Raw genomic sequence first — 18,851 nt, forward strand, 5'->3', positions numbered from 1 at the left:
CTATGCACTTAAAAAAAAACACATTTATGTTTTTTTAAGTTGTGTGTGTACACCACCATTGGGTGTACAATGGTTGGTCCACAATATTACTTTTCTTTAGGTGAACTTCCATCACTGTGATGACCACTGTGACCACACCGCCCGCTTCACACTGGGTGTGATTTTTTGTAATTTAATGGAACATTTAATCTACATCTATTCATGTATTCATATGAATGCTTCTAAAGGGGTCATGGTAGCATTGAAAGAAAGCTGAGCAGAACAACTCATTGCCCCCTCCCTCCTTCCTGCTTTTCAGACCCCACGGTGGTGTTCATGAAGAATGGAACATCCTGTTCTGGTCAGGTGGCAGTAGAGCATGCTGGGAAGGACTACTGGCTCTCAGGGACCAATGAGACGTGGAACCACACTGCTGATGTGGTGTGTGGACAGATGCATTGTGGGAATGCTACTAATGTCACCCTGTTCCCTCATGTTCCTTCTGGAGAACCTGGAATGGAGAATGATGTTTGGAGTGAGTCCTATAACTGCTCCTACACAGAGACATCAGTCTTCCACTGTCCAAAGGACAACATGACCTCATCCAATCAGAGCCTCGCTTTGGTGGAATGTTCAGGTAATGTGTTAACCTTTTTAAATGTTGCTGTATTTGTACCATTGTAAAAATAATAATAACCTATGTTCATAAAACAAAGGTTTCTCCGGCTTTAAGTGCGGCTCTTACTGTAGCCCTTCCATCATATTAAGATGACATTTAGGTTTTTGTATTTATGATTGTAGGCCTGACTCTATTGCTCCTCATAGTTTGGTAACACCTCACACCTGCATGGTATCCTCACTATTTTTCATTTGATTTTAACGTGTATTTCAACAGGTAATATAACAGCAACGCTGTCAGATCAGTGTTGGGGGACAGTTCAGGTGTGCACCCATGCAGGCTGTGGGGGGGTGTGTGCACACACCTGGACTGAAGCTAATTCTGAAATGCTGTGTAAAGACCTGGGCTGTGGACCTGCCTTCTCTGAGATCCACCAGAACATCAAGGGGGATGTGACCATCCTGGCAATGTACCCGACCAATCACACCACCAACCTGACTGAGAGCATCATCGTGAAAAAAGACCCAGAGACCAACTGTGATGACAAACCAGCCTTCGTTGTGTGCTTGGGTAAAATACCTACACAAAAATTAGAATACAAATTGTTTGTAGATTGTTAAAGGCAAGGAAAGTTCATTTGTATTGCATATAAACAACAAGAAATTTCAAAGTGCTTTTCATAAAACATCAAACATTGAGACATGAAGACACGGAGCGTTAAAAAATAAGTTGCAGAATATATATATATATAATATATATATTATAGTATATATATATATATATAATATATATATATATATATATATATATATATATATATATATATATATATATATATATATATATATATATATATATATATATATATATATATATATATATATGTGTATATATATATATGTGTATATATATATATATATATATATATATATATATATATATATATATATATATATATATATATATATATATATATATATATATATATATAAATAAATAAATAAATAAATAAATACATAAATACAATCTCAGTATAAGGCATTAGCAAAGAGAAATGTCTTCAGCTTTGATTTGATAAGCTATGGTCAGACTGTACACCATGTATTTTTGTCAATTTATACCTCATCTTCATAATTGGATTTTGTTAAAGTTAAAACATTGTCTAATGTTATTTCAGTGGTATATGGCTATAGATATTATGTTATCTCTGTACATGCATAGAAAACATGTTTCACATGAAGTTTTTATACCGTTTCCATGCAGCCAGTGTCAAGGCTGATTTCATGGATTCCAGAGATCATTGTTCTGGAAATGTGGAGATACTTTATCGAGGCCAAAGATACCCTGTCTGTAAAGAAACCCTGAATGACACCAATGTCCAAAATACCATCTGCAGAGAGCTGCAATGTGGAGAGACCGGCGAGCCTGTTGAATTCTTTGGACCTTTACCGCAAAGTCCACCTGAAGTTGTGTCAGGACTGAGCTGTCCTGCAAACAGCCACAAGGTGGCAGACTGTAACATTACTTTACAGGACAAAGGACGTTGCTCTCTTGGTGGCCTCCAGTGTTCTGGTACGTTTTAAATGCTTTCATCTGATTCCACCTGACTTAAACAAATAAGTGTTGTATAGATACTCTGCATGTTACAGTAACAGCCCATTTACAGTATGAACATGGACTGTGGTAGAATATGAGGCAATGATTCATATTTCTTGGTTTATAACTATGCTGTGTCTCTGCTATTTCTCATCTCAGACTGGCAGAAGATCAGAATACAACATCCAAAACAGCATGGAAGACACTTTGAGGGACATGTGTTTGTTTACAGTCAGAATGGTTCCCAGATGGTTTCTAGCCATGGTTGGACAGACACAGAGGGAGACAAACTGTGCCGTCATCTGGACCGTGGCGGTTATATAAACCATACAGCATCAAATAGTTCTTCTGATCTGTGGGAGAAGAGCTTCAACTGTAGTGATGTGAAGAACCTGAAGAACATCTGGGACTGTGAACGTGAAAATACAACCTCCGGGAACCAAGGGGTCTACCTCCAATGCCAGAGTAATAACTTATTATTATTACTATATACTATCTACCTCCAATGCTAGAGTAATGAATAACAATTATTATTAATACATCTCCAATGCCAATACATTGTATTATCAAACAGTGCAATCCAAAACTAAAACAACCAAAAATGGATTATAGTAAATGCTGTCATTATAATTAGTTTTATTATAGATAATACAATAAATTGACACCTAGGATTTTACCAGTCCATTTGTACACATTAAGAGTTATTTTAACGTACAGGATTGTTTTCAAAAGATGATTTAATATCAAGACAGATGTATGTTTATGTGGTGAAAAGGATAGTTTATTTTTCATTGATCATAAATGGATGAGAGATATTCAGGCCTCATCAGGCCCAGTGGATGTATGCCTCGTATTTCAAGTAAATGGTTTGAATGACATCTCTACATGACCAACAAAACATATTTTTTCAGCGATATCACATCTATGTGGTTGTGGGATTAGGGATTTATTTGTTTCTGTTGATTTGTTGTTGTTTCTGTTTTCCCAGATAACCCTCGGGTTAGCCTATCAGAGTATTGGTATGAGAGATGCTATGGTGAGGTGAAGATCGATGGCATCAGGGTGTGCAGTGATCACTGGGATGACAAACATTCACAAATAGTTTGCAGAGAGAAGGGCTGTGGCAATGCTCTGCCCTTTAAAAAACATGAAGGAACTGGGTCAGATGTTTACCACGTCCGTTGCCAGGGCTCTGAGTCCAGTCTTGGGCAGTGTGAGACGGTCCTGGGCCGGTGTGCTGGAGGACTGGTGTCTGTCTACTGTTCAGGTGAATTATTTTATATACTTATACAGTTTTGCATGTTGTATTTTATATAATAGTTACTGTATGTCATTTTGTATTTTATATAGTAGTTACTGTATGTCATTTTGTATTCTATATAGCAGTTATTGTATATCAGACTATTTAAGAATTCTGTCCATATTTTACTTCAGTATGTGTTACTGATGTATTATTTTCAACTGAAAAAAATTAATGTGTATATGAGACTGCAATGACATATAGTTTATTAATGTAAAACAGGCATTCTGGACATTGAAGTGGATAAAGACCTCTATAGAAACTACATTTTAGATTAACCTTAACTTATTTCCACGTTTCTAGACATAATGAACAATGGATTGGAATTGAGATCAGATCAGTTTTTATTTTCATTTGAAACTGTCAATGGATGTATTTATTTTTTCTTCCTCCTATTTTAGTGGTTGAATAAGCTTCCTAATTGTTTTCTCTTTCTCCTTATGCTAATTAATTCCTACAGTATATGCTACTTATCCATTCAAAAGTTTGGATGCAATATCATTTCCACATGACAGAGAATAAAGCAGAAGTTTTTCATTTCACTTGTTACAGATGTTATCAGTTTCAGAACCACAGAGTGGTGTGGAGGCACACTTAATGTCCATTACCAAGATGAGTGGGAGCGTGTGTGTCCCCTAAATTTAACAAAGGATTTTAAGAACCTGCTGTGCAAGGAGCTTCGTTGTGGTGAAGTCATAGAGAACATTATGACAGATGTGAACTCCACAGACGAGGTAAACAACTGTTTTGTTTGCTTTGTCCTTTAAGTCTCATTGATATCATAAGACATCTTGTCACTCCAGTCTCTTCTGCACATTATTTTGTATGAAATGTGTTTTTGTGTGACATTCCTGACTGAAAACAGTGAGGAAAAAACTCTCTCAAAAACTAAAGGAAGTTTTGATTATGATTGTAGGACCTGGAAATGACTCTGGTTTGCACAAAAGATAATTTGAACATCAGAGACTGTGTCCACCAGAAGTCTTGTAAGAAAGTCAAACCAGCTGAAATCTATTGTAAAGGTACCACACCTACTTTCACTGATCATGCTAAACTAAATGTGTTATTAGTTATTGTGGTTTTACCTAGACGCTGATGAGTGAAACAATTCTGATGATTATTTTTGATGATGATGATTATGATGATGATGATTATGATCTCTCATTTTCTTTATTCAACCAACAAAATCAAGAACACAAAGAGATTTATCATTTTGAATTAAAGGATATACTGGAGGTCCTTAGGATTGTCACAGTCCTTGTGATTGTGCTGCTGCTGATTCTCCTCAGCCTGTGTGTGAGAACACCTGCTACTGTTAATAGTGAGTAACATTATATTCATGTATTCTATTTAAGTGGTTGTATTCATAGGATATTCTCTTTTATATGAACCTTGTGAATAGGAGTCTTGAATCATGTGAATAATCTGTTATGCCAATCATGTAAATTCACTGTTACATGTTTTAATATTTGTCCAGTCATTTAGGAAAAAAAAAAACTGATATTTGACAGAAACACAGCCTGATTGTACTCATGTAGACGAAGTAATACTACTATCTGGTCACAAGAGGCCAGTATTTGAACACAGAGTATCATGTTATCATGTTGTTTCTCGTAGTGCAAGTTCAAATGCAAATCTTTTTCATTTATTGTCTCCGCCAGGCCGAAAGGCATGGCAGGAGAGTATGTTTTACCCCCTGTCCGTCCGTCCGTGTGTCCGTCCTGTGTCCGTCCATCCGTGTGTCCTGTCCGTGTGCGACCAGCTAATCTCCGGCACCGTTGGCCCGGTTGCTTCGAAACTGTGCACACACACTCCCTGGATGCCAGAGCAGAACCTCTTCACTTTTTTTTCAAATTTTTCACAAGGGCCTGTTATAGCGCCACCAGGAGGCCGATTTGTGCAAAACCCATTTTTTTTATATTACTCCTACAGATGTTATCCAAACGTCATGCAAATCGGTACACAGTATCTCTATAGTCATGTGATCAACACAGATCTGTCCGATTTCCCATATTCCATCCTCATTGCCTAAGGTTGGCCTCCAAAGTTTGCAGGATTGGTCCGTTTTGAAGAAAATGCCTCAAACTATGCACGCAGCTTGTTATTTCCGTGAAATTTCACACACACATTCCCACTAGGCCGAGGAAGAAATGCCACCCTTTTCACATTGGCCTGTTTTAGCGCCACCAGCAGGTCTAATTTAGCAAAACACATTTTTGGAACAAATTGCCTCAAATCATGAATGCAGTGTCCGATTGCCGGGAAAGGCCGTAAATTGTGTGTGTGTGTGTGTGTGTGTGTGTGTGTGTGTGTGTGTGTGTGTGTGTGTGTGTGTGTGTGTGTGTGTGTGTGTGTGTGTGTGTGTGTGTGTGTGTGTGTGTGTGTGTGTGTGTGTGTGTGTGTGTGTGTGTGTGTGTGCGTGCTCGTGTTACTACTACTATGTAGTAGTATTAATAATTATGATGATGATAATAATGCTCTGCTTTGGCGAGTATGATGACACTGATGTACAACAGTAAAGCAATTATATTGTTTTCTTCTTTCTTTGACATCTTGCATCAGTGGTTTTCTAACTGTGTTGTCATTTAGTAATAAAATCTACACAAAAAGACAAAGAGGATGAAGGTGTTGAATATGAAGAGATTGGCATCACTGCAAATGAAATGAAAGTCTTGGATCAACTTGGTGAGTGATATTTAAATGAAATGAAAGTCTTGGATCAACTTGGTGAGTGATATTTAAATGAAATGAAAGTCTTGGATATTTACATGTGTGAGATCAGAGCAGGGGTGGACTGGCCATTTGGCGTACCGGGCAAATGCCCGGTGGACCGCTGGCCAGTGGGCCGCTGGGCCACCCAAAAAAATAAATCAAATATTTTCGTTCCCGTTTTAGGATTATTACGGTCATTTCAGGGTCGCGTGGCCCAATTATTAGTTATGTTAATGTTTGGGCTGGGATGCTTTCCAGCAGGGGCCTCAGTGCGGCTGCAGAGTTCATGTGCAGGGCTGGGCTGAAACAGTGAAACGCTCCCCGTTGACAAAACGGTCCGGGGGGGGAGGGTGGGCCGGTCCGGACCAAAATGCCAGGGCTGAATTTTGGTCCCAGTCCGGCCCTGGATCAGAGTCAGCAGCATGAACACTAAAAACAGGGTAAACCATCACATAAGTAGAGTTCAGAGAGAACAATGTAGAGCCTCAAAGAAACTATAGTATATCAGGTAAACAATGAACCTAGTCTCTGTCTAAACAACATTCTGGATATTTGAAACTATAGGATACCAGGCAAACAATGAAATGTCTAAACAACATGGTATCTAAATAACATCCTGTATATTCATAGCGGTCATAGCAGAATCATTAGAGAGCACGTCTGTGGAGGTCCTGGTTGTCCCAGGTTTGATGCCAGGCCAGGCCAGCAACTGTGAGTAACGTTATATTAATGTATTCTATGAACATGGTTGTAGTCATATAGGATGTTCTCTTTTATATGAACCATGTGTCAATTGGACGCTTGAACATCATGTAAATTCAATGAATGACATGTTTTAATACCTGTCCAGTCATTTAAAAAAATGTGTGTGTGTGTGTGTGTGTGTGTGTGTGTGTGTGTGTGTGTGTGTGTGTGTGTGTGTGTGTGTGTGTGTGTGTGTGTGTGTGTGTGTGTGTGTGTGTGTGTCACATTGTGAAGACATTTTATCCTACATAATAATAATAATAATAAGTACAGTAATACTGCATGTACAACAGTAAATATATAGTTTTTAATCCGTAGTTTTCTAACTGTGTTGTCATTTAGTAAGACAATCTTCACAAAAATACAAAGAGGATGAAGTTGTTGAATATGAGGAGATTGGCATCACTGCAAATGAAATTAAAGTCTTGGATCAACTTGGTGAGTGATATTTAAATGAAATGAAAGTCTTGGATCAACTTGGTGAGTGATATTTATATTCTCATCAGACAGTGATACACATTCATTTCATTATCTCACTGGCTTGTGTCGCACACACCACTGTACTTTATAATACAGTATCACTGTACTGTATAATACAGTATTACAGTAATACTGTATTATACAGTACAGTGATACTTTATTATACAGTACAGTAGTATTATACAGTAATTTACTGTATAATACTACTGTACCGTATAATACAGTATCACTGTATAACGGGGCTTTTTTGAGAGTAATCAGAGTAACCAAAGTAATCAGAGTAAGCGTGCACTGTAGTCAACAATGACAGAGTAAATAGTCACATAAGTAGATTTCAGAAAGAACAATAATGTGTCAAAGAAACTATATGATACCAAATAAGCAATGAACCTAGCATCTATCTAAATAGCATTCTCTGCATTTGCAGCGGTCATAGCAGAATCATTAGAGAGCATGCCTGCGGAGCCGGAGGCCCTGGTTGGTCCAGGTTTGATTCCAGGCCAGGCCAGCAACTGTGAGTAATGTTATATTAATGTATTCTATGAACGTGGTTGTAGGTAGATGTTCTCTTTTATAAGAACTTTTTATATGAACTTTGTCAATAGGAGGCTTGAACATCATGTCATGTCAATCTTTCCAACTATAATTCAAGCCCGGTCCGTCTGTGTACCGACTACTAGATCAGAGCCAAGCAGTTCCAATTCTCTCCCAACTTGCTACAAAAATCCCTCATGGCTCTGGCTAGGTTACCATCTACTTTTCCACCTTCGTTGTACATTGCACAATTTATATGAAACTCTATTATTATGCAATAATATTCTAGAAGTCATTTACGTCACCAATTTGAGAAGAACAGATCTACAAGCCTCGACGCATTGTTGCCTTGAATATCTGTTATTTTTTCTCATACTTTCACTAGCCCCTCCCCTTTTCACTTGACACAGATAGAGAGAGAAGTCATTTTACACTGCGGGGAGCGAGACACACACACACACACACACACACACACACACACACACACACACACACACACACACACACACACACACACACACACACACACACACACACACATACACACACTAGCAAGCCCTTTGCCCCACGGGAGTCCCGCGGGACACAGACAGTAGGGCTGTCAGTTCTCCTCTGTAATCCCATTCAATGCTTTATTATTTTTAATATTCAAATATATTCGAATATTTTTTTAAATAATGTATAATTATATAAAATAATGTATAGTTGTACAGTAATAAACACACACGTGCACACATACAAATGCTCTAATAACAGGCAAAAACAAAACAGTGAAACCAACTATATTAGTTAAGGGTTATGGCTTTAATTTATGTAAATGTTCTTTTTTTTTATAAGAGGAGAGAAATATTAGACTACAACTTCTTACCGCACGTATTTAATGTGTGTGCGTTCCTGCCTTGCCTAGTGCCTGTTTTTGTTTCGGTGTACAATGGTGTCGCACAGGAACACAGCTGACCTACAAGCCCACAACGCATCGCATTAGCGACGCTTTGTGGGCTTGCAGATCGGCTGAGGCTCAACTGCATGTTGAAGGGACGGGTGGGTTTGCGACAGACAGAGGCACAGCTGAGATCCTCTACATTACAGACGGACAATGTTACATCAAAACTTTCGCCGTTGTCATAATTATTAAAGTGTCTAAAACGTAACTTTCAAGTGACGTTTATAGAGGGAAACTTTAAGGAAGGGAGGAGTCTTGCCTCCCTCTGCGCTGAACCATCATGGTGTGACCAGCGTGACCACACACGCGCACACACACACACACACACACACACACACACACACACACACAAACACACACACACACACACACACACACACACACACACACACACACACACACACACACACACACACACACACACACACACACACACACACACACACACACACACACACACACACACACACACACACACACACAGGGTGGTATAGCGACTATACGTTCTTAACTTTCTTTGTGCAGTGCATGCACTCAAACTTTATTGTTGATCATGCGTGACATGATGAAAGCATTTGTTTTCGCATTGGTAGGTCAGGAAATTAAAATAATAAAAACTATTTATACATTAAATTAAAAAAAATCAATAGATATTTTTTAAAATACATTCGAATGGCATTCAAATGTTATATTTTTTTTGTGAGATTTGGATAAAATCTGTTGGAGTAATGGTCGCGCTATAACAAGCCAATGTAAAGAATTTAGGGCTGAGGTTCTTCCTTGATATAAAAAATATATATAGCTGCGAGCAGCAATACGGGGGCTAAGCAATGCAATATGCACAGTGGCGTAATTTGCCTATAGGGTTGCTGGGTTGTGTGAACCCATACACAGGCCTTCCACCTCAAGGGGGACCTCCAGGAGATTGTCCATAGATTGGGCGACCGGGCCTTCTATTCAGCTCAGCTGCCCCTCCACTGTGGAACTCACTCCCGGACCAGCTAAGAGCTCCACAGTCTGTTGATGCTTTTAAGAGAGGACTTTCCTTTTAATAAAGGATTCGGTCAGCTATTCTGATTTTACCCCCAAGGTTTCTTTGCCCGCATGTTTTTAATAGGTCCTTTCTTTTAGAAGCGTTGTTTTTTTGCAAATGTTTTTTTATTCTGTACTGTAGGAGTTGTCGAGATTTGTTTCAAATGTTAAGTGCAATATTAAAACAAATATGATTACTATTATTGTGTGTATAATGTTTCACGCAGTTTGCTAAAAAAAACTTGGAAAAGTGGAGGGCGGAGCTTAATGGTCAAAGTGTCATGATGTGTTCAAAGTTAGCATTTTTGAGTGCTATAGCGCCACCCTTTGGCCAATGGTTGTGAGTTTTGTTTAACGGTTACCGTTAAGCCAGAACTGCAAAAAGTGGCGGAATAATAATAAAACTAACAAATACAAAAGGGTGCCTATGCACTACTTGCTTGGCCCTCTAATAATTATGAAATGCTTAATTTTTTATATTTCTAATGAGATTGAAATACAATACTGGGTATAGTCCAAAGTCACAAAAAAAGAAGAAGAAAGAAATGGAATTATTATACAGTATGATTTACATTTGTGTGTGTGTGTGTGTGTGTGTGTGTGTGTGTGTGTGTGTGTGTGTGTGTGTGTGTGTGTGTGTGTGTGTGTGTGTGTGTGTGTGTGTGTGTGTGTGTGTGTGTGTGTGTGTGTGTGTGTGTGTGTGTGTGTGTGTGTACAGGTGCAGTGATCTATGAGGTAGAGGATCCACAGGAGGTGTATGATGATGTGGACACACACCCTGACATCACAGCTGAGGTCCAAGATGACCCCCAACCTGGAGACCACCTACAGCCGCTTATGACGAGACTGAAAGTAATAGTGTCATTAATATGTGTTGTGTTTATTGTATTTTTGGTTCTTACTGTGCTAATCTTATATGTCAGACTTTCATTTAAGTATAGTATACAAATTCCCTTTCCTGGAAAAGGTGCCTACATGTAGCTTTTTTTGTCAAAAAAATCTAAAAGACATCTAAGACGTCCTCATGGCAACCTGGGCGTTTGGACAAAAAAAGACGTCAAGGACGTCCTTGGCAGTGAATGTAAACAAACATTACCATGTTCACCATTCTCAAAGGGAGATGGAAGGGAAGAGATATAGTTTTAAAAAATAGAGGACATGAGATAATGACCATAAGAAATGAGCAGTACACAGAATTTGTAAATAGGATTTATTTAAATGAATACTATGACAATTCCTAACCTAAAACCAAATTAAAACGAACAGAATAACGTAAATATAATATGCAACAATCACAGCCTTTAAAGCTGACTGTAAATAAGGACGGGACGAGTTTTAAAAGTGATGTAAAGTGAAAATATGTTGTTCCAGGGACGGCCCCCCCCCAGAAGCAAAGATTTGCACACATTTTCACGATTTTTCTAAAATAGCAGATCTACAAGCTTGTATATCTGCTATTTTTTAACAGCAAAGTATAAAATAATGGTTAAAGTGGTTAAAATGTAAAATGACAGATGCTTTCAGTGTGTGAGGGAGCAGGGCTGGAGGGCTTAGGGAGGATAAGGATAAGGATAATTCCTTTTAACAGGACGTTCATGAAAGTCCTTGTTTCCAATGAGGGCCTGTGAGCAATTAGGGGTTAAGAGTCTTGCTCAGGGACAAATTTCATTTCATCGACACATATGCTGGCGTGGCCTGGAATCGTACCTGGGGCAACCAGGGCCTCTGGCTCCCTAGGCGGGCTCACTAACCACTCAGCTATGGCCGTCCCCGGAGGACATTAGAGTTGAACCATTGTCCTCTCCTGATCGCCCCTTAGAGATGCCATCCATCCATTCATAGGTCTGTCACAAGTAACATAATCGCCTAATCGCAATTATTTGAGATAATCACAATTATTTTTTATGATCATCATAATCCTTTCACATGTTGAAAAATTTTCATAAATTTTCATACATCTTCCAATAATAGCAGAAATAGCTGATCTACAAGCTTACAACACGTCACTTTGACATAATAATACCACGCGTCAAAACACAGTCGTGTATTTGTAAGTTATTTGTCATCTGTCCTGTACAGAGAGTGAATTGATTATTACGAAGCCTAAAAGGCCAAACTGAAATGACATTTGTATTCATACTGAATGTTTCAATGTTCAAACCAAAACACAAGGAAATCGCTAATCACAATTATTTTTATGGCAATTAATCGTCAACTTAAATATTGTAATGGTGACTGACAGCCCTTTAGATCAATTGATAGATAAAGACACACATTATCTAAGCTGGCTCTTGTGAAGATAGTGTAGTATGTCTCCATGATATGAGACTGTGTTGTACAGATTTTTTTTTTAATGTTGTAAATACTAAACCTACTGTTGTTGTAAATACTAGACCGTTGCCCCGGTTGATACCTGCTTTAATCAGTATAAGGCATAAGTATATCATATAACTACGCCCAACCATATATATATACACAAATCAGTCAGCTTCATATATAGAGATTCCCTCCATATATGAAGCTGACTGATTTGTTTGCTGATGCCATGACGACACATTGAGGTTAGACAACACACTCCATATTTGGGCGTATATGGTTGGGCGTAGTTATATGGTTATGGCTGAGTCATGGTGACCTCAGATATCTTAGACTGGGGTTGCCATGGCAATCAATTGGGTCATTTGGACCACAGACAGAGCCTGGCCAGAGCCTTTTCTGGCGGCTCTGGACAACCTATCCGACCGACTCGACGCCGGGCACGGGACTCTCTTGGATCATCTGCAACGTGCGTTGCAAATTTGAAGTAGTTCGGTGGAACGGTTCTCGAGGTACCTGGATTACAGACGTACATACGTACATATGTACAGAGATTCCTTGCATTTATTGTAAGCCCTGATGTGTTGTGTTTGTAAATACTATTAGCAGAATACGTTTAATTTCTTCATGTTGGAATTTATTTGACAGTGTTGTTGCTATTTCCATGATGTATTCCTTACTGTACATTGAATATATTACAAGTTATTATTTGTACCAATATTAGTAGGCTATTATATGTACCTTTTTACACATTTTTCCATTTTGATTAAAATCTTATATCTACATTAAAACGTAGTTGTGTTCATGTTTTTATAATAAACATGTTAAACTTTGTAGATCGTCTGTTTTCACTGTACTTTTAAAAAAAAAAAAGAAAACTGAATTTACATGGAAAACAGTGAATTTACCCCCTAAAATGGATGATCTTTTGTAAATGAATGCCCTACCATAAGAAAGAGCACAAAAGTAGTGAAAATAGCCGATCTACAAATTGAAGTTAAATATTGGTTAAATATTTATAAAGAACTGCCTTGTTCTCTCTTGGCTTGTCAGCCTTTAATAATCAGGTAACACCTGTGTGCCTTTAATCACATACATATTCAAAAATAGCAGATCAGAAAGCTGCAGTCTCTGTGCTGCTAGCGTGTGCGTGTGCAGCATGTGTTGCCATGTGTGTGTGTGTGTGTGTGTGTGTGTGTGGGGGGGGGGCATCAGTGGTCTAAGAGCAGAGCAGTGGCTTTTTACTTATCTCATCATCAGGTGGTTTCTCAGTAAATTCACACCTTTCTTGTTGACTGGAAACAAACATGAGTCACTTCATGTGCTTCTGAAATGGGAAACTCCACACAAACCACAGTAAATGCAGCTTCCAACTAGAAAGGGTCGAGCCACAGAGGGCAGATCCCCGCCAGGCTTGGTGGACTACCCAGGACGGTGTAATGTTGCTTATCCACAGCATAGTATATCAGCTCTATAGCCTGATTTTGTGCTTTTTGCATTATAGGCCAAATTAACCCTACACTAACCATGGGTGAATTCTCTTTTGAAACAGCGCCGCTACTCGAGGTCCGTTAGAACGATGAACTGCAGCTCTCAATGCAATCTCTATGAGAGGCATTGTAAAATACCATCATTTCACAGGTTAACTACTGAGGCTGTAGCGATTTTTTTTGTGTTCTAATAACTGTCCCATTTGTTTAATTTATCCTTTTTAATGTCCCATATCTGTCATCTCGATATACTACCCACAATATACTATAATATACTCCATCAGTGTGTCAGAAGTTCTAGCTTCTGAAATCTTACGTTTAAGTGGTCGCATGGTATATACGTCACAGACGCATCCCTTGAGGTTTTCAAATCAATACCCAGAAAACCGGCGAAAGTGGACGTTTTCAATATATTTTGGTCATTATCTCTGGAACATAAGGTCCAATCTGCTCGGTTCAAAGCTTGTTGGATGCGTGACTTTGAGGACATTAAGCACGCAATGACACATTTTCTGGTTGTTTGGGGTTTCTAGGGGAGGGTACGCCACTGGGTCGGAGCTCAGCGCTCGTGAAGACAGTGATGTCACTGATATGCGACAACTTGTCTGTCTGCCGTTTACCCTCTGCTGTGTTAACATTATGGGTAACTCGTTAAAGTGGCAAATTAAATGTGAAACACATCAACTGTTAAGAAAACAAGAAGATATGTTGACAAAGACACTCCATACATTTGGAAACATATTTTTATTTAAATCAATATTGTCTCCAGTTAATGTAGGAATATTTTAAAAGTAGGCTAATTCTCATATCCTCTCATAGGGATTGCATTGGCAGCTGCAGTTCATCGTTCTAACGGACCTCGAGTAGCGGTGCTATCTCAAAAGTGGGCGTGAATTTGTAGGCCTTCCGCTTCCGGCCGTGTGTCTCTATGGTCTTATAGGATTCTATCTTGTGAGTTCTCTATCCTGATTGGCTAACATTTCTATCCTGACCTGAAAATGCATTTTCTGTTTAATAAAGAGCTGGAAAGACATAGAGACTCCTGTTACTGAACAAACACTCTAGTCTATAACGATGGCTAATAGCCCTAACATGTATCAACCATGATGTCTTTAATATTCATTCAACAATAGTTCTAACATTTAACGACAATGTCTTTAATATTTATTAAACATCCACATGAAATTTATTAAACATTATATGTAATTAAGATTCCATGAGTTTCAACATCTTTTTTCTTCATGAATTAAAATCTGAATGAATGTTAGGCTACTGTCAGGATCATTGTATTATTATTGTGGATCGTTCCTATTGTTTGATAGTGTTTCCTGTCTGCCCTTGCTGCCAGTCCCATCTATTAGAGAGTTACGCCAACTCTGTTCACTTCTTCGGGCCAGGTCTTCTACATAGCCGTCTATTGGCGAATAGTGACAAATCCCTAAACCGGAGGTTCATGGAATGCATTGAAGTCGACGGCTCCTTGTCACTGTTTCCAGTTACATGAACCACGTGACCGACGCTGTTTCTGACCCCTCATTGGCGCAACTCTCTAATAGAAGGCTCTGGTTGTTGCTAACTGTCTTGTCTCACCTCCCTTTGATTAGTTATGTTCTCCACCTGTGTCCTGTTGTGCCCCAGCCAATCCCTGTGTTGATTGTAGTTATGTTTCACCTGTGTCTTGTTAGTCTGTGTCTATCTAAACCTACCTGTGTTCACTGTTATTTTGTCAGATTATAGTTAATGTCACGGTGTATCCTGGCCTTGTAAGTCCTGCTTTAAATTGTATTCTTCTGAGTTTGTTAATAAGTCATCATTGAACTCCATCTGCCTGCCTGTGTGGTTCTGCTCTTGGGTCCAATACTTGGTGACAGGCTACTGTAAGACGCAGGTGCAAGCACACACAAGCCAAGCACGTTCACGTACTGACGCTCTGAATTAATGTTAATGTAACACCTCATACACACACATAAACATGAGCGGTCACGCACACATGCACCCTGAAATTCTGAATGAATACAGTATGTTACTAATTTCTGCTTTGATCCATTCATAAATATGATAAATATATGAGTAAATAATTATAGTGTTATGCATACTTATAATACTGTTTCCCTGTTCAACACAGACCAGTCCTGTAGAAGCATTACATATATGGTAGTAGAATAGAATAAAAACAAGTTATTGTTTGTACAGCATGACTTTGTAATGTTTTTTGAAGCAACAGGAAGTCTCTTTCACTCCAACATGGCGGAGGCAGAGGGAGCTGGTTGTTATAATGGGACCTGATGGGAGTGTCGTCTCTTGTTCTGGAATGTCTTTGGATAAGGTCAGTGTGATGCAGCCTGCCATGTTTTACCCTCCTGTAGTTTTTCACCTGAAGTGGAAAACAAACTACAGAATTTTTTTATGTCCAATGTATTTGTGTTTAAGTTCAAGTTAACATAAGTATAACTAAATGCATTAGAAATTAAATAAAAATGTAACTTTTCAGGATTCCAATTCAAAAATAGCAAAAGTGGCCGATCTACAAGCTCAAAACGCGTCGGGCTGCGACACGTTTTGAGCTTGTAGATCGGCCACTTTTGCTATTTTTGTGTGACATAGAATGACGAAGTACGGCATACATTTACGAAAGAAGTGAAAATAAGGAGATAAGAGGTGTCTGCCCGACAGTATATGCATTGTGGCCCTCTGGAGCAGTGGTGTATCTCGCCTCCCCTAGAAAATAAAGTAAAAAACTGACTGAAAAACAGGCAGTGAAAAAAAATCCAAACAAAATAGTGGCCGTCGGACCATTAGCCCCGCCTCCTCGTCCATTCACGCGGGCAGGCAGCCAATCACCACCGTATCCATTCAGCAGAGCGACCCTCGACCTATAGTGATGCAAATGTATGCCTTTGTCTTCATGGGGTACCAGGAGTGCCAGGGGTGGGGGTCTGGGCCATCACCTGTACTCACCTGGCATAAAAGGGGCTCTGAGAGCAGCTTGAGCCATTCATTACTAAACTACAACATGAAGAGACCACCGCTGAAGAATTGATTGATTGATTATACTTGCATATTGTTTTTATTAACGTGTTTCAGTTTTGTAGTCAGTGTAGTGTTGTTGTTAACTTGTTTCCCCCGAGATTTTTCCCCGAGTACCCCCCCCCCCCCCCCTTCGTACGCCACTGCTCTGGAGTGAGTGTGTAAATATATAGTGGCCCTCTCCATCAAAGTTGCATCACCCTTGCTATAGGGTGTCAGGCCCCGAGTTTCTGACCCAGGGGACAGAGACAAGTGTCACTTCAGTGCCTTGTCCCCCAACCTGCACATTTTAAATGACATGAAAGCACCAAGGCCTAAAACAACAACCCTGCAGCCAAACACCATGATGAAGATGAAGATGAAGATAAACCAACACACTTCTCAAGGTGTGAAGATCACAAGATAAATCCTTCTCTTTCTGGGAACCATTTTCTGCTTAACTGAAGAAGAGAGAAAAAAACATGTACCACAGCAGAGATGACTGTCTAAACATCCTGTGGTTTATGAGTTTTCAGGTAAACACTTTTTTTTTTCTAAATAACCTTTTTTAGACGAACACTAATACTAGTCTAAAAACCCAGAGAGGTGTAAGCTGGTGGTTCTCAAAGTGGGGTCCGGGGACAGCCAGGGGTCCTTGAGGGGGTTCCAGGGGGTCCCCAGAACCAAATGGACCCTTATGGGTCTGTAACTCTGAGAGTGTAAATGGAACCAAATTGGTTCCATTTGTACACTCTCAGAGTTATGGTGGTCTGTGGTCTAATGCAGGGGTTCTCATAGTGGGGTCCGGGGACCCCCAGGGGTCCTTGAGTGGGTTTACCCAGCGAAAATGTGTTCATATATCAAAATCAGTTTAACCCTATATCGGCTGTTAAAAGAAAATCATGAAATATATATATATTTTTTTACATTAAATTAAAAAAAATATATATAATATTTCATGATTTTCTTTTGACACCACAAATCTGGTATGGGGGTCCCTGCTTGGCACAACATATTTTAAGATGGGGGTCCGCGGCCAAATTAATTTAGGGGTCCTTGACATGAAGCCGTTTGAGAAGCACTGGTGTAAGCTACTCTCTGTAACCACAGACCACATCCACCTGCACCAACACACAGCTTCACAGGAACATAAACACTCCTAAAATAGACTGAGGTCTCACATGGTTTGACCCACTTTAATTTACTCTATTTCAGTTGAATAATTTCAGCTTCAATGATTTTATCAAACGTTGGCCTATTGGCAAAAATAATTATTTCTATAACTAATATATAATCAACTGTATCCTCCTAAGACCTGGCATCCACATGCGTGCTCATCACATTTTGGGTTATAAACCATACAGTATGGTGTCTGTGTGCTGTCCTGGGGACCACAGAGACCTGGGGACCACAGAGACCTGGGGACCACAGAGAAGGAGGATAAATATTCATGCCGCTGGGACAGCTCGGTGTCCCTCCCACAGAGACCTTTCTGTCTTGTGGTGTGGCATGGCATGGCATGGCATGGCATGGCGTGGCATGGCATGGACGTGGCATGGGGCTGCCATAGCTGAGTGGTGGTTAGTGAACCTGCCTGGGGAGCCAGAGCCCCTGGTTGTTCCAGGTACGATTCCAGGCCAGCAATGTGTCGATGTGTGTCCCTGATTAAGACTCTTAACCCCTAATTGCTCCGCGCCCCTTGAGGGCTGCGTTCAGCTGGGTTGAGCTTCTTTTTTTTTTTTTACAAAAACAGCAAATACAAATGAAATGGGTTTGAGACACTGACAGTCTGTGTTACATATTTTAATGGCAGTGAAACCATAACACATAACACTCCAATACAGTTGAAAGCTATTATAACATCAAAGTCGCAGAGCATTATTATATAATGGTTAGTAACGAAAAAACATCACATGGATGCACCTGGGACGTATCATCAGTGTTGTAGCCTGGGGTCAACGGGCGTTTCGGGTCTCGCAACATACACCCTCGCCCAGGTGACCCAGCCGGGGCTGATCAATCCCCGACTTACGTCCCAGTAGCTACCCACGGTCAGTCCTCTTAGGTAAGACGGGCCCCTCAGTCCGTTTCTTCTGAACT

The 18,851-nt window shown here is 39.7% G+C and overlaps 1 long non-coding RNA gene across 1 annotated transcript; it reads left to right on the plus strand.

The window, feature by feature from the left end:
* Positions 1 to 4,110: 4,110 nt before the first annotated feature.
* Positions 4,111 to 4,801, plus strand: LOC308077855. The gene is made up of 3 exons (XR_013932456.1): positions 4,111 to 4,228; positions 4,411 to 4,516; positions 4,687 to 4,801. It is a non-coding gene; the product is annotated as an uncharacterized lncRNA (long non-coding RNA).
* Positions 4,802 to 18,851: the final 14,050 nt, after the last annotated feature.

Source organism: Gymnoscopelus braueri, assembly GCF_963280865.1.
Source record: "Gymnoscopelus braueri genome assembly, chromosome: 22".
In the NCBI taxonomy this organism is placed as follows: Eukaryota; Metazoa; Chordata; class Actinopteri; order Myctophiformes; family Myctophidae; genus Gymnoscopelus; species Gymnoscopelus braueri.